At 42.5% G+C, this 14,177-nt stretch overlaps 1 pseudogene; it reads left to right on the top strand.

Moving 5' to 3' along the window:
• The first annotated feature begins 10,128 nt into the window (after nucleotides 1-10,128).
• LOC119469810 lies at nucleotides 10,129-10,229 on the top strand (annotated as a pseudogene).
• The last annotated feature ends 3,948 nt before the right edge of the window (nucleotides 10,230-14,177 follow it).

The following is a 14,177-nucleotide window of genomic DNA, read 5'->3' as shown; positions in this document are numbered from 1 at the left end:
TTTTTTTGAGATGGAGTCTTGCTCTGTCACCCAGGTGAGAGTGCAGTGGTGCAATCTCGGCTCACTGCAACCTCCACCTCCTGGGTTCAAGTGATTCTCATGCCTCAGATTCCCAAGTAACTGGAATTACAGGCGGGCACCACTATGCCCCAATAATTTTTGTATTTCCAGTACAGACAAGGTTTCGCCATGTTGGCCAGGCTCGTCTGGAACTCCTGGCAAGAGATCCGCCTGCCTTGGCTTCCCAAAGTGCTGGGATTACAGGCCTGAGCCACCATGCCCTGCCAATCCTACGTTTTTTATATACATTCTTCTCATAAAGCATGTGTATATATACACTGTAAGTGTGTATATGTTGTGGTATTTATATACTCAAATATAACTTACCACCATTCTTCAAGATGGCAAGAATATGCTTCATTCTTATCTCTAGTTTTTGAGCATGGTTTCCATTAGCTATTCCTGAGAGGAAATTCGTAGTCCTTGCATTTTACAGATGATGAAAGTGGTTTAGAGGAGGTCAATGGCTTAGGCAAGGTCACATATCAAGTTTTAGCAACATTTGGCTTAAATCGGGATCAATAACCTCTGACTGTCCAGCCTGGTCCTTGCAGGGTCTGCCTGTCCTGGGGCCTGGGCCGCATTCCAAATTGGGTCATCTGGTGCATGCTGCCTGTCTGAAATTCCCCTTGTGGTTTTGCTCACATCTGGTGTTTTTCACTTCTCTTTCTAAACACGTGCTTTGATCCTATTGCTGCTGCAGCAGAAAGATGTCCATGGTTCCAAGGAGCGTAGCTAATTTAGTGAGAGGTGAAAGATACTCCTCTCAACAGGACTTCTAAAAATAAACAGTATCACAGCCTCCCAATGTCATGCTTGAAGCACTTCCCAGAAAACCCCTAAGTTAGTAACTTCTACATTATCTCTCTACAGCCCCCAAACCTCCCACATGCCTGGACTTCTAGCCCCTCTTCTCAAATCCTCAACAGGTTTGGAGGTCTTCCTCGTGTTGTTCTTCCCTTTAGTCACGCTTGGAGTGGACTGCAAGAATGACAAATGGTTAAAAGCTTTCCATGAGAGCTTCGCGGCCACGCTTCTCCATCAGCTCACACACACTAAGCTGGGAGCTACATAAATTTACTTTCATAAAACCTTATCTACAAGCTTTCCTGTTTTATTTATTTTACCAAACTTTGTTACTCATTCTGCCCCTTGCTTTATCTTACTAAGTTTGTTTCTTAATAATAAAAGTATTTTTTCATTACCTTACTATTTTTAGATAACTAGAGAAGAATTAAAAAATCCACAAACCCAGCACTCTGCCATAGCCATTATTAATTTTTTTTTGTTTTCTTCCAGTTTTATTTTCCTTGCATGTGTGTGTGTCTTTTTGTCTATTTGCTCAGTCTTTTTTTACATAGAATTATAATTTACATGCAATTCTTGTGTCCCCTTCTTTTACTATTTAATATTATAAATGTTTCCCATGTTGCTACATAATCTTACAGATAAAAAATTAGGAATGAAAGAAGATACAGATTTCAACAAAGTAAATGGGCAAAGGGCTTCTTCGATGACCTCCTATAAAGCAATCGGTTCTGAATATCGTTTGTGGCACCCAATTCATCTCTGAGTTGCTGGGATTTGGCATTAAGATGAAGAAGACATAAGTGAGTAAGACCAAAGATTAATATGAAGTCACAAATGGCTAAATTCAGGATTTGAGACAATTAACCTTCCCTACGGAGTAAGTCAGCGTCAAGGCTACCTAAACAGTCCTCAGAAAAGAACAACTTATCACAGATATGGCCAGAGGGAGGGATGTTTGGGAAACACTCCCCCTGGGAAAAGAACGTCTTCGCCTGGGCTGTGGAAAACCTTAAGTAAGTTACATTGTTCACTCCCATTTCCAGAGGGGTTTCAGAGAAAAGCGGAGGCAAGGCATTCCTCCTGTGGGGCGGGGGGGGGGGGTTGCTGGGCTTCCCGGCTGTTTTCTACCCTCTTGGTCTCTTTTTCCTTTCAGTTGCCCCATGTTAGCCCACCCCAAACTAAGAAATGTTACCCCAAATGGGTTAAGTTGTCCTTACCTAGCCGACGTTCCTTCAATCAAACTTTTGCCCTCCTTGCCTTTCTTTGCTGACCTTCCCAAACCCAAGACGCCAGCCAACTCTCCTGTGCCATCTCATCTCTGCACATCCACCCTTACCACACACAGAGGCCGGTGCTGAGCAGCGTCTGCATGGCTGCTCAGCAGCAACAGCGAAGGCTGATGATGAATGGAGGTACAGAGGTCTGTCCAGCCTTACTTCTCTGGAGCTGCTCTCCCTATTTTAGGAAGACCTACTGACCTATTATTTGTGTCAGGTACTTTAATCCTAACAGTGCTGGAAGATTGGCACTGCTATTCTCAAATTACAGATGAGGAAACTGAGGTCTGGGGATCTGTCTGTGTCAGAGGTCCCCAACCCCCGGGCGATGGACAGGTACCAGTCCATGGCCTGTTAAGAACAAGGCTGCACACCCCCTGAACTCCACCTCCTGGTCAGATCAGCAGAAGTGTTAGATTCTCAGAGGAGTGCAAACCCTATTGTGAACTGTGCGTGGGAGGGATCTAGGTTGCATGCCCATTATGAGAATCTAATGCCTGATGATCTGCAATGGAACAGTTTCATCCCAAAACCATCCCCACTGCTGCCCCATCTGTGGAAAAACCGTCTTCCACAAAACAGGCCTCTGGTACCAAAAAGGTTGAGGACCACTGATATGTAATAATGAGTAATATTGTAGAGAGACAAGAGAACTGAGAAAATACCCAAAGGTGCAGAGAAACGTACAAAGCAAAATTCCTCTGCATCCATTATTCCCACAGAAATATTGATTACTTTTAAAATACATTGCCTCTAATCGTAGCTATGTGTTCATCTATGTATATGTGTACGTGTGTGGAAGATGATAACTCCTAATACATGAGTTTATTTTGCTTTACAAGATTAGGATTCTCTTATGTCTATGCGTTTGCTAGTACTTCCATAATAAGGTACCACCATGGAGTGGCTTAAACAACACCAATTCCCCGTCTCGCAGTTCTGGCAGCTGGAAGTCTGAGATCAAGGTGTTGTTAAATTGGTTCCTTGTGAGGACTGTGAGGCAGAATATGTCCCAGGCCTCTCTCCTGTCTTCTGGTGTTTTGCTGGAAGTCTTTGGTGCTTCTCAGCCTCTGCCACATCACCCCAATCCCTGCCTTCCTCTCGCGTGGCAATATCCTGGGTGTGTGTCTGTCTCTCCACGTGGCATTCTTTTTATCGGGATACTAGTCATTTGGAATAAGGGTCCATTCTACTTCACGAGGACCTCATCTTAACTTGATTGATTGTATCTACAACAACCTTATTTCTAAATAAGGTCGCCTTGTGAGGTAATGAGGCTCAGGACTTCAATGTATCAATTTTGGGAGGACACAAATCAACCCATGACAACTATTTGTACAGTATTGCTTTTTTTGTTTGTTTTCTACTTACCATTCTATGTGAACATTTTTGTCAGAGGAAAGGACTAGCACACGCACATGTGGGTGGGGAGAGAAGGCCTCAGCAGAGCGGCACAGTGGGAAGCACCCACAGCCCCGAGCATGGAGACAGGGTCGGGGAGCTGTCAGGGCACTGACCATCACCGTGGTTTTCCTGCTTCTCAGGCTTCCTGAGGGCTCCTCAGAAACACATGTCAGAAAAGAAAAGTTGCCAGGTCCGCCCAGGCTCCTCCATGGCCACAGTTTCCCACCCACATACCATTATCCGGCTTGGAATGGATTCTGGAGGGAGAACTCAAGAGAAACCATAGACACAGACAGCAGGAAGGAAGTGTGAGAGAAGTTTTGGAAGGTGACTGGATTAGATTTGTCAATGAGGAAGCAGCATAATATTATAATTAAGCCCTACATAGAGTCAAACAAATGTTTTCAAATCCTACCTCTGACACTCATTTTTAAAATATTTTTTTGGCCGGGCGTGGTGGCTCACGCCTGTAATCCCAGCACTTTGGGAGGCCGAGGCGGGTGGATCACGAGGTCAAGAGATTGAGACCATCCCAGTCAACATGGTGAAATGCCGTCTCTACTAAAAATACAAAAATTAGCTGGGCATGGTGGCACACGCCTGTAGTCCCAGCTACTCAGAGGCTGAGGCAGGAGAATTGCCTGAACCCAGGAGGCAGAGGTTGCGGTGAGCGGAGATCACACTATTGCACTCCAGCCTGGGTAACAAGAGCAAAACTTAGGGCAGTTTTAGGTTCACAGCAAAATTGAGCAGAAAGAATAGAAGTTTCTCATATACTCCCCATCCCCCATAAGCACAAGTCCTCTCCATGATAAGCATCCCCACACAGAGTGGCACGTTTGATACAATTGATGAACCTACATCAACACATCGTCATCATCCAAGTCCATAGCGTAAATTAGGGTTTACTGTTCCTGTCACACATTCCATTGGTTTGGACACATGTGTGAACATGTATTCACTGATATATATCACATAGAGTATTTTCTACACTGTTATATATCACACAGAATATTTTCTATACTGTAGAAATCAGCACTTCTGATTTCTAGAAATCTGATCTGATGTGCAGGAGCGGAGGGGAAGCACTTAGGGAGAGCCACTCTGAGGAAGCCATATAAAGCTGAGACCTGAAAATATAAAGCTGAGATTTGAAAATAGCCAGATGAAGTGCTGTAGGCCTGGGGAGAGCTGGGGGAGAGTGTCCCAGGTAGAGCGAGCAGGTCCTAAGGTAATAAAGAGCTCATTGGCCCATTAGAGGAACTGAAACATCAATGTAACTGGAATGGAGTCAGCAAGGGGGAACAGGGTGCACATGAGGTTGGGGACATCAGCAGATCCCATATCTTGCAGGGAGTCATGGGATCTCACTGGATGCCTATTCTTAAGAGAATGAGGGGGACAGAAGAGCCAAAGGAGGAATAATAAGGGAGGAAGGAAAACTAAAAGAGAGAAATAACACAGAATAAGGGGGATAGAGGGGGAGTGGGTGAGAGAGACAGAGAGAAGAGGGAGAAACAGAGCGACAGAGAGAAACACTGTCAGTGAGACATTTTAAAGGTCAAAAACAGAGAAGAGGAGGAGGATGAGGACTGAGCAGGACCAAGAGATTTAGCAAGTCAGAAGTCCTTTGAGACCTCTGAGACATCAGGTTCAGTGCAATGGTCAAAGTGAAAGCTAGATTACAAGGGGTTAAGAAGTAGTATGTGGTGAGGAAGTAAAGGGAGAGAAGGAAGTTAGCATATATATTTTTAGAAGTATTATGATGAAGGAAAAGAGAAAGTTTGGGTGATAGCTAAAGTGAGAATTTCTTCTTTATTTTCATTTTGGATTGGAACTTTCTGAGCATTTTTCTAGGCTGAGGAGAAGGATCTAGTAGGTAAAGATCGAAGGCAGGAAGAGAAAGGAGACCTTCTTCTGCCTGCAGGAGGCCTCATTCCCGCAGGTATTTTGCCTGCAATTAGAAAGTGACAGACTCCGGTATCATGATCGGACCAGGGACCTAAACTATGTGCAATTTTAATCATAGATATGGTTAATTAAAAGACTATATAAACTATCTCCATGGTTTTTAAAATTCCAACTATAAATCGAAATAGTAGTATTTTTAATTTCCGTATTTTAAAACAACTAGCATTTGAAGAAAATCTCAAGAACTTCGGATTAGACACTATTATGAATGTATTCTACTTAACTCAAATGTTGTAACTAGCTTCCTTAATATAATCCGGGTTTCATTTTTGCATTTGATAGAATCCTTTCTTTGTACTTTACTTGGACCATTTATTTGGGCCAAAACCCTCTTAGGGGAGCCCCAGATTTCAGGTCAGTTTGACGTCAATGGCTCTTTTAAAGATATTTAAGTTTTGATTTCCCAGTTGCTCATAGCTTTTCTTATGCCTCAGGAAGACTGAGAAGACACTGACCCTGCTGGGTTGATGGACTCATGGAAAAAGAAAGTTTCATTTTGCCTGCCCAGTTTCCTTATCAGCTAGGAATGATGCACATTTTCCACCTCACCTCCTCCCTTTTTCATACAGCAAAGGAAAAAAGATCACTAAGTTTTATTTAGTTCTCTTAAACATCAAGGTTAAATATGCACATAGTTCAAAGAATCAAATAGTTCTAAATTACTAATTACAAGAAATAGCATTCCCCTACTCCACCCCTTCATTTCCCACTCCTAAGAAGAAATTACTTTCAATGCTTTAATTAAATTTTTTTGGGGGGAGGAGGGGCGATGGTAATCATTGTATACCTAAATAGCTACTTATTAATTTTCTCTATTGACTTTCTGCTGTCCAAGATGGGGTTCAGCTTTCACCTCTTCCCATAACGTGCACATGTATTTCCTAGGCTTATATTTCTATGTCATTATTAAACTGACACTCAGTGTTTATATTACTGTCAAATAAATGTTATTCACACCTCACACAAACTCAGTAATCTTTTTTCCTTTGCTGTATGGAAAAGGGAGGAGGAGTGTTGTGTAATAAATTATGATCACTTTCTTCAAAAATGTTTTGCTTTCTCTGGAGTAAATAATTGTCTCATTTTTCATTTGCCTAGTTTTCCTATGCATATGTCACTAATTTAATCCATACTCTTCTCTAGTAAGTCTCCTCTCAATATGTCCAGACGAACTTGTTATTTCATCAATTTCATCCGGAAGAGAGCTCTTCCAGAGCCTACTGATGTGCTCCTCTCTGGGCTGATTGACCTCTAGGCCTGCTGTACATCTGTCATCTTGGGACTTCCCACCGCCCACATCCTGGGGACTCTCTTCACCTCTGTGTTGAGTGCTCTGGTTCCTGAATTCCACCTCTTCCCCTTTCTTGACTCGCAACACTGTTTTGGTGGAGCGCATTCTTCAGTAGTTGCCTAAGAGAGAGTGCAGGGAAGATGTAACATTTGCCGTCAATGCCCTGCCCAAATTCTCTTGGCACTTTAACATCCAGGCCTTCGAAATTGCTGGCACATATGTCTCTTTGCCTGAGAGCTTTGTCTAGCTACTGAAAGTTGGCTCAGGAAGTGTTGGAGAATTAACCCCCTTTTCCCTGGGACAGACCCTTAACCAATGACTGATGAGAGTTAGTAGATAAATATCCCAGCTCACTCAACCATGAGGGGTTTAACCCTGAAGCATGCTTTCTACACAGGCCTCCCAGAGTTCCCCAATGGAGTCAAGTTCCACTTGTTCACAGTAACTTGCTAGATATATTAACTTCCGTACGACCCTTTTCTCATTTCTTTGCTCTCCTACGGATGTTACCTGGAATCATCTCCCCAGTACACTAATTTTGCTCATATTTTTTATTTTCCATCTCTTTTTGCTTTACTTTCTACTTTCCAGATCTATAAGCTTTTATATATTTTTGCTATCATATTTAAATTTCTAACTTTTTTGTTCTCTAAATGTTCCTTTTAAAAACTAGCATTCTGTTCTTCTTTCGTATATGCACTATTTCTCTTATTTCTCTGGAGATATTATTAATAATATTTTTTTTTCTTTCAGAGATGTTGTTTCTGAATTATCTTTAGGGCATTTCTCTCCAGCGTGTCAGGGTTTCAGAAAAGGCTTTCCTAATATTCAAGCTGGCTGTCAGGGTTCCCTAAGTAAGGGAAGACAGCGTAAGGCAATTTGCTGATAATCTGTTTCTTCCCAGCATGCTGTTCTTTCACACAATAGTGCCTTGCCCATTCTCTGTCTTGCTCTTCCACCAGAAAATCCTCCATTCTTGGACATCGTGGGGAAGGGGCAATCCATCTAACAGCAAGAGGGAGAGGGGGCCTGGGGCTTCCATTGTTTCCTGAGCTGATTTTCAATTCAACCTACTGTTTTTAGCCACAGCTTCACCCTTACTTCCAAAAGTACCTGGTGCTACCATTGCTGAGCATTTGAGAGATTCTGAAATGTAAAGTGAGCTGCTTTAGCTTTCTCATCTGCAGGTTTTGGAGTCAGCTTTTTTAGGTCTCTTGATTCAATTACCACTCATTCATCTATATTCTAGCTTTTGTTTTATTTATTTTATTGGAGATGCAGTCTCACTCTGTCACCCAGGCTGGAGTACAGTGGCATGATCTTGGCTCACTGCAACCTCCCCCAGTTCAAGTGATTCTCCTGCCTCAGCCTCCCACGTAGCTGGGACTACAGGCACTTGCCACCATGCCTGGCTAATTTTTGTATTTTTAGTAGAGGTAGGTTTTTACCATGTTGGCCAGGCTGGTCTTGAACTCCTAACCTCAAATGATCTGCCTGCCTCAGCCTCCCAAAGTGCTAGAATTACAGGCATGAGCCATCGTGCCTCGCCTTACGTTCTAGCTTTTAAAATTATCTCACTCTTGTCCTTTTTATATTTTTTTGTCCTGGTAGGTTTATCCTTAAAAAATATTTACCAGAATTCTTACTTGCTTACGCATAAAGAAACTCTGGAGCCAAACATGCATAAGACACGAGTAACAGTCCTCATTTCTGGATAGGGAGAAAGTGGGAACTGAGTTGATGGGAGACATAGTTGAGGGAAACTTTTCAGGTTGTGCCTCTTTGTATTTTTCTGGTTTTAAATCCATGTGAATCTATGTATCACTTGATCAAAACATTAACTTTTGGTTGACATCTAGGAGGGAGTGGAGCATGTGTTTAATGTGCTGTCTTTAACCAGAAGTCTCAAGTGTTGTTTTTCTAAATTAGCAGCTTCAAAATTGAAACCATGAGAAGCTACCCAGCCAAAAGCCATTCCAAACAAATCCAGGGCCATAAGCAAAAATATAGACAAATTTGGCTTTGTGAAAATTAAAGATTTATGCAAAGCAAAAACCTATACTCAAATCAAATAAAAAAAAGGTCAGAAGACCAAAAACAAATTGGGAAAAAATATTTGCAGCAAGTATGACAAAAGGCTACTTTACTTTAAAATATGGAATTTTGACCAGGTGTGGTGGCTCACACTTGTAATCCTAACACTTTAAAAGGCTCAGGCATGGCCGTGTGCTGTGGCTCACGCCTGTAATCCTAGCACTTTGGGAGGCCCAGGCGGGCGGATCACTGGAGGTCAGGAGTTCAAGATCAGCCTGGCCAACATGGTGAAACCCCGTCTCTATTGAAAATAAAAAACAATTTGCCAGGAATGGTGGCACATGCCTACAATCCCAGCTACTTAGGAACTGAGGTAGGAGAATTGCTGGAACCTGGGAGGTAGAGGTTGCAGTAAACTGAGATTGCACCATTGTGCTCCAGCCTGGGACACAAAGTGAGACTCCATCTCAAACAAAAAGTTGGGGGTGGAGGTTGCTGAGGCAGGAGAATGCCAGACCTCCAGGAGTCTGGGTGACAAAGCAAAAGCCTATTTAAAAAAAAAAAAAAAAAAGATGAAGTTTTTACAAGGCAATTAAACACAGATGAAAATCCAGTAGAAAGCAACAGGCACCTGGGCGTGGTGGCTCATGCCTGTAATCCCAGCACTTTGGGAGGCTGAGGCGGGCTGATCACCTGAGGTCAGGAGTTTGAGACCAGCCTGGCCAATATGTTGAAACCCCGTCTCTACTAAAAATACAAAAGTTAGCCGGGATTGGTGGTGCATGCCTATAGTCCCAGCTACTCAGGAGGCTGAAGCAGGAGAATCACTTGAACCAGGGAGGTGAAGGTTGCAGGGAGCTGAGATAGCCCAATGCCCTCTGGCCTGGTGTCAGAGTGAGACTCTGTATTAAAAAAAAAACAAAAACAGGAAAAGGACATGAATACACTACACAGGTAAATAAATACAAATGCCTTTTAATATGGGAAAAGTGTTCAACCTCACTCATAAATTAAAGATTGAAAATCAGAACAATGAGAAAATCAGTTTTCACCTATCAGAATAGCAAAATTATAAAATCTGATAATATACACTGGTGAGGTAAAGATTTGGTGAGATGGGAGTCTAAAATATTTTTAGTAGGATTAAAAAATGTGATTAAATTTGCAGTGCATTTTGGTGCTGTCAAAATTTGGAACCTATATTTACCTTTTGACGCTGCAACTTCATTATCAGACATGTTTCTGTAAATCTGCTTGAACTGAACATGAAGACATATTTGCTTGCTCGCTCTGGCTGCACATATGCTAAAATTGGAAGGATACAGAGAAGATTGTCATGGCCTCTGCACAAGGATGACATGAATGAAGCATTATATATTTTTTTAAATACATATTTACACCGATATTCATTGCAGTAATATTTGTAGTCACCAAAACTATAAGCAACCCAACCCTGCTTATAGTCAGATACTGGCTACATAAATTGTAGTGTATTCATTCAGAGGGATACTAAGAAGCCAATAAAAAGGCAGGCCAGGCACAGTCACTCACACCTGTAATCCCAGGACTTTGGGAGGTCGAGATGGGAGGATCAGTTGAGGCCAGGAGTTTGAGACCAGCCTGGGCAATATGGCAAGGCCTGACTCTACAAAAAATAAAAAATTAGCAGAGAGCGGTGGCACACACCTGTTGTCCCAGCTACTCGGGAGGCTGAGGCAGGAGGATCCCCTGAGCTCAGAAGTTAGAAGTTGCGATGAGCTATAATCACACCACTGCACTCCAGCCTGGGAGACAGAGCAAGACCCTGTCTCTAAAAATAAAAAAGAATAAAAAGAATCAGGCAGCTTTATACTTCCAGAATTATCTCTAACGTGTAGTGTTAAATTTACAGGAAAAGTATGGAAAAGTGTATATGGAGTGATTCTATTTGCGTGATTTTTAAGTAAATTTTCTTAAATACATAGATGTGCTTGTGTACATAAGAAACAAATCAGTATGACTACCTCTAGAGAAGAAAACTGGGAAAATGAAGGATAAACAAAGGGAAGGAGAGTTTTTTCCCTTAAAAACATATGTGTTTGTGTCTATATATAATCTCCAAGTGGATGATTTTAAAAAATAATAGGCACATTAATTTTTTTTGGTCACAAGCAACAGAAACAACCCGTAGTTAATTTAAGCAGTAAATGAATTTATTAAAAAAATATTAGGTAGTTCACAGCTCTCCAGGAGGACTAGAAACCCAGGTCTAGAGGCTACATAGCCAGAAGCAACACCTAAAATTGTACTGCAGAACAATATTGTGATGTCATCAATTCCTCCACTGCACGGAAATCACTGCTCAGTGAATGCCCCGAGCCTGAACGCTGGTCCCTGCTACTAGAATCGCCAGAACCACCACCACTGTAGCATCTGGAAAAGGATTGTTCTTATGACAACTAACGCCATTGTGTGCTGCAGAACAGATTCGGCAGTCTTTGCTATTTGAGGTCACTAGTTCCTGAGTCAAACACCAATCCAGATCCTTATGCCTATGCATACCAGTAAGGGAAGCTGGGACTTCTTTCTTTCTCCAAGACCCTGGCTCATTGCATTGTGTTTCATTGCTTTCTGCAACTTTCAGAAGAGAGGGAGGGCAATAGTTAGATTGAAAACACACATATCCTCAGATTACATTTGATTTCTCAGACTGTAGTGCTGGTTTTCCCTGCCTGACTTTGCATCCATGAGTTCTTCCATGAAGTTTTACTTTTAGCTTTCCTATTGCCTATGATATTCCTTATTAACGATCTCCTTGGGGACTACGAATCTTGTGCTTTTCAGTCTTTTTATGGCAATTTTCACTCTTTACTAACACAGATGTATTGTTGTCCAGGTCTTGGGAGAATAGTGACTAAGACCTAATAGTATATCAGATGGATGACAAAAGGAGGGGATAAACAAGAAAGGCAAGTTGACATCGATGCCAAATTCATTTAATCAGGGAAAAGCCATTTAGCTAGGTAATGAGGAAAGGTAGAATGCTCATTAGAAAAAGACATGTCTTCTGCCCATAGGAGCTCACTTTCTAGACCAGTTACTTCTAGTCTCTTTTCTTCATATCACTCTATCAAAAAAAAAAAGAAAGAAAGAAAAGAAAACCAGCATACATGCCTAATAATTGCATGTTTACTATAAATCATATAGGTTCTACTGTGACATATTAATACTGGTAAAGCCTAACTTTCTTAATATTTTAGATTTAAAAATAAATGGAAGCAAGCATTCACATATGTTTTTCTCATACCTCTATGTACCATTTGGGGCACTTCACTTTGGAGTCTGCTGTTCCAACAAGAGAATCAGATGAACACCTAAAATACTAGAATGCTTGAGAGTATGAAGGGGGCTCTAACATCAGGGTAAGTAAAATATTCTTAGGGCATCAAGAAGCATTGCCATAGGAAAGGAAGGCTGAGGATATTCAAGGACTTCTGACCTGCTCCATAGTCACAGCATCCCTAGGCGTGGGCAAGGGATTAGTGCCAGGCTTGCTTTCCTTGGCTGAAATCTGCTCATGAAGGTCGCACATGAAGCCCTACCCCACCCCAGAAGCATCTATTTCCTGACACCTCAAGCAAGTAAGGGCTTAATAAATAACATGTCATGCCATGATGATAGGGACAGACCTGTTTGACCCATAGCCCCGAGCCACCCTCAATTGTCTAAGCTCAATGGTGGAGTAGCAAGTACTGTGGGTATGGAGCTGGGAGGCTGAGCTAAATCCTAGCTATCTTACTAACCAATTGTATGACTCTAGTCCTTAAACTCTCTGAGCTTTAATTTTCTCATCTGTAAAATGGGAAAGATAAATGCCTTCCAGGACTATTTACAATTTCTAACATTTGTTGTTTTTCAATGTGCATTACAGGTATCATCTCATGAAATCCTCATGACCAAACAATCGGGTTGAGCTACTATTGTTCCCCTTTGGCAAATGTGGAAGCTAAGTTTTAGAGTAGATAATCTGCTTGCAAGTTTACGTGTCTGGCATGTGCAGAGACGGGGTCCTGAGGCTGGCTGGACTCTGAAGTCAATGTCCTACTCGCTCTACTTGGCTGCCGACCGTGAACATACTTCATGAACTCTGAGGTCCAAACAAGGTACAGAGTGTAAGATTTAGTCATTGTCCTCAAGTCTAGATTCAAACTATGTTTGTCTATAGCGTTTATGGGGCTTTTTTCTTTTTCTTTCTTTGAGACCGCTCTGTTGCCCAGGCTGGATGGAGTGCAGTGGCGCAATCTCGGCTCAGTGCAACATCTGCCTCCCGGGTTCGAGTTAATTCTCTGCCTCAGCCTCCTGAATAGCTGGGATTATGGATGGCCACCACCATGCCTGACTAATTTTTTTGGTATTTTTAGTAGAGACGGGGTTTCATCATCTTGACCAGGCTCCTGATCCACGGGCCTCGGCCTCCCAAAGTGCCGGGATTATAGGCGTGAGCCACTGTTCCCAGCCTATCTGTAAAGTTTTAAAGTTCAATGAAATAGGATTTGCTTAGAATGAAAAGGTGGAGAAAGAGAATTTCAATGTTAGTTGCCTTATCTTTTGCCCCTTACAACAATATGTGATTATCTGGAAAGAGTACTCGGTTAGCAAGAAGAAAACCAGTTCTGTCCCATACTTGCTCTGAACTTTACGCACTTCATTTAAGCTGTTTTTCACTCAACTATTAGAAGTCCTAATGAATGAGCTGTAAAGGGTCTTCTTGCCTGATAATCCTCAAACTCCATTCTCAAAACCTCCTGCAATGTGGAGTCTCCCTGCCCTCCATGGAGAGGGCGGGACGGAGGCATGTGGACAGGGAGGCGATCCTCAGGTCAGCTAGGGCTTACTCAGACAAGGTCCTGTGGGGCAACAGGGAGAGTGGATGGGGACTCCAGCCAGAGCCCTGGTGGGATGGGCCAGTAATTACAAGGAAACATTGCAGAGAAAGTTTCTGTTGTGGTTGTTCCCTTTGTTTACTTTAGGCAGTTCTGTCATTTTTAAACTGACTCTTCCCAGATGAGATCGTCAGTTTTCAACTGGGTAAAGTCAGGCCCTTGAAACTGATGGGGTATTTGAATCCTCTGTGGCTCAGTTGCTGGAGGGAGGCCAGGGCAGCTGAAACTCTCCCCCCGCCCCTTTCAGGGAAGTGAAGCCGGGGCTACAAATTTGCTGACAGTGGCCGGTGGCCTGTAAACCCAAACAGCCTCCTTTCCTCCGCCTCGCCTCGGTGTGGCAATGTGAAGAAAACAAAGCCTTGAGCTTTCCAGAGCAGGGAAAGGCTCTGGCCAGATTCCCTTCCAGCT

The sequence above is a fragment of the Cebus imitator genome, unplaced genomic scaffold (assembly GCF_001604975.1).
Source record: "Cebus imitator isolate Cc_AM_T3 unplaced genomic scaffold, Cebus_imitator-1.0 Scaffold852, whole genome shotgun sequence".
NCBI lineage: Eukaryota > Metazoa > Chordata > Mammalia > Primates > Cebidae > Cebus > Cebus imitator.
Note: the sequence above shows the minus strand (reverse complement) of the source record. Positions and strands in the feature narration are given on the sequence as shown.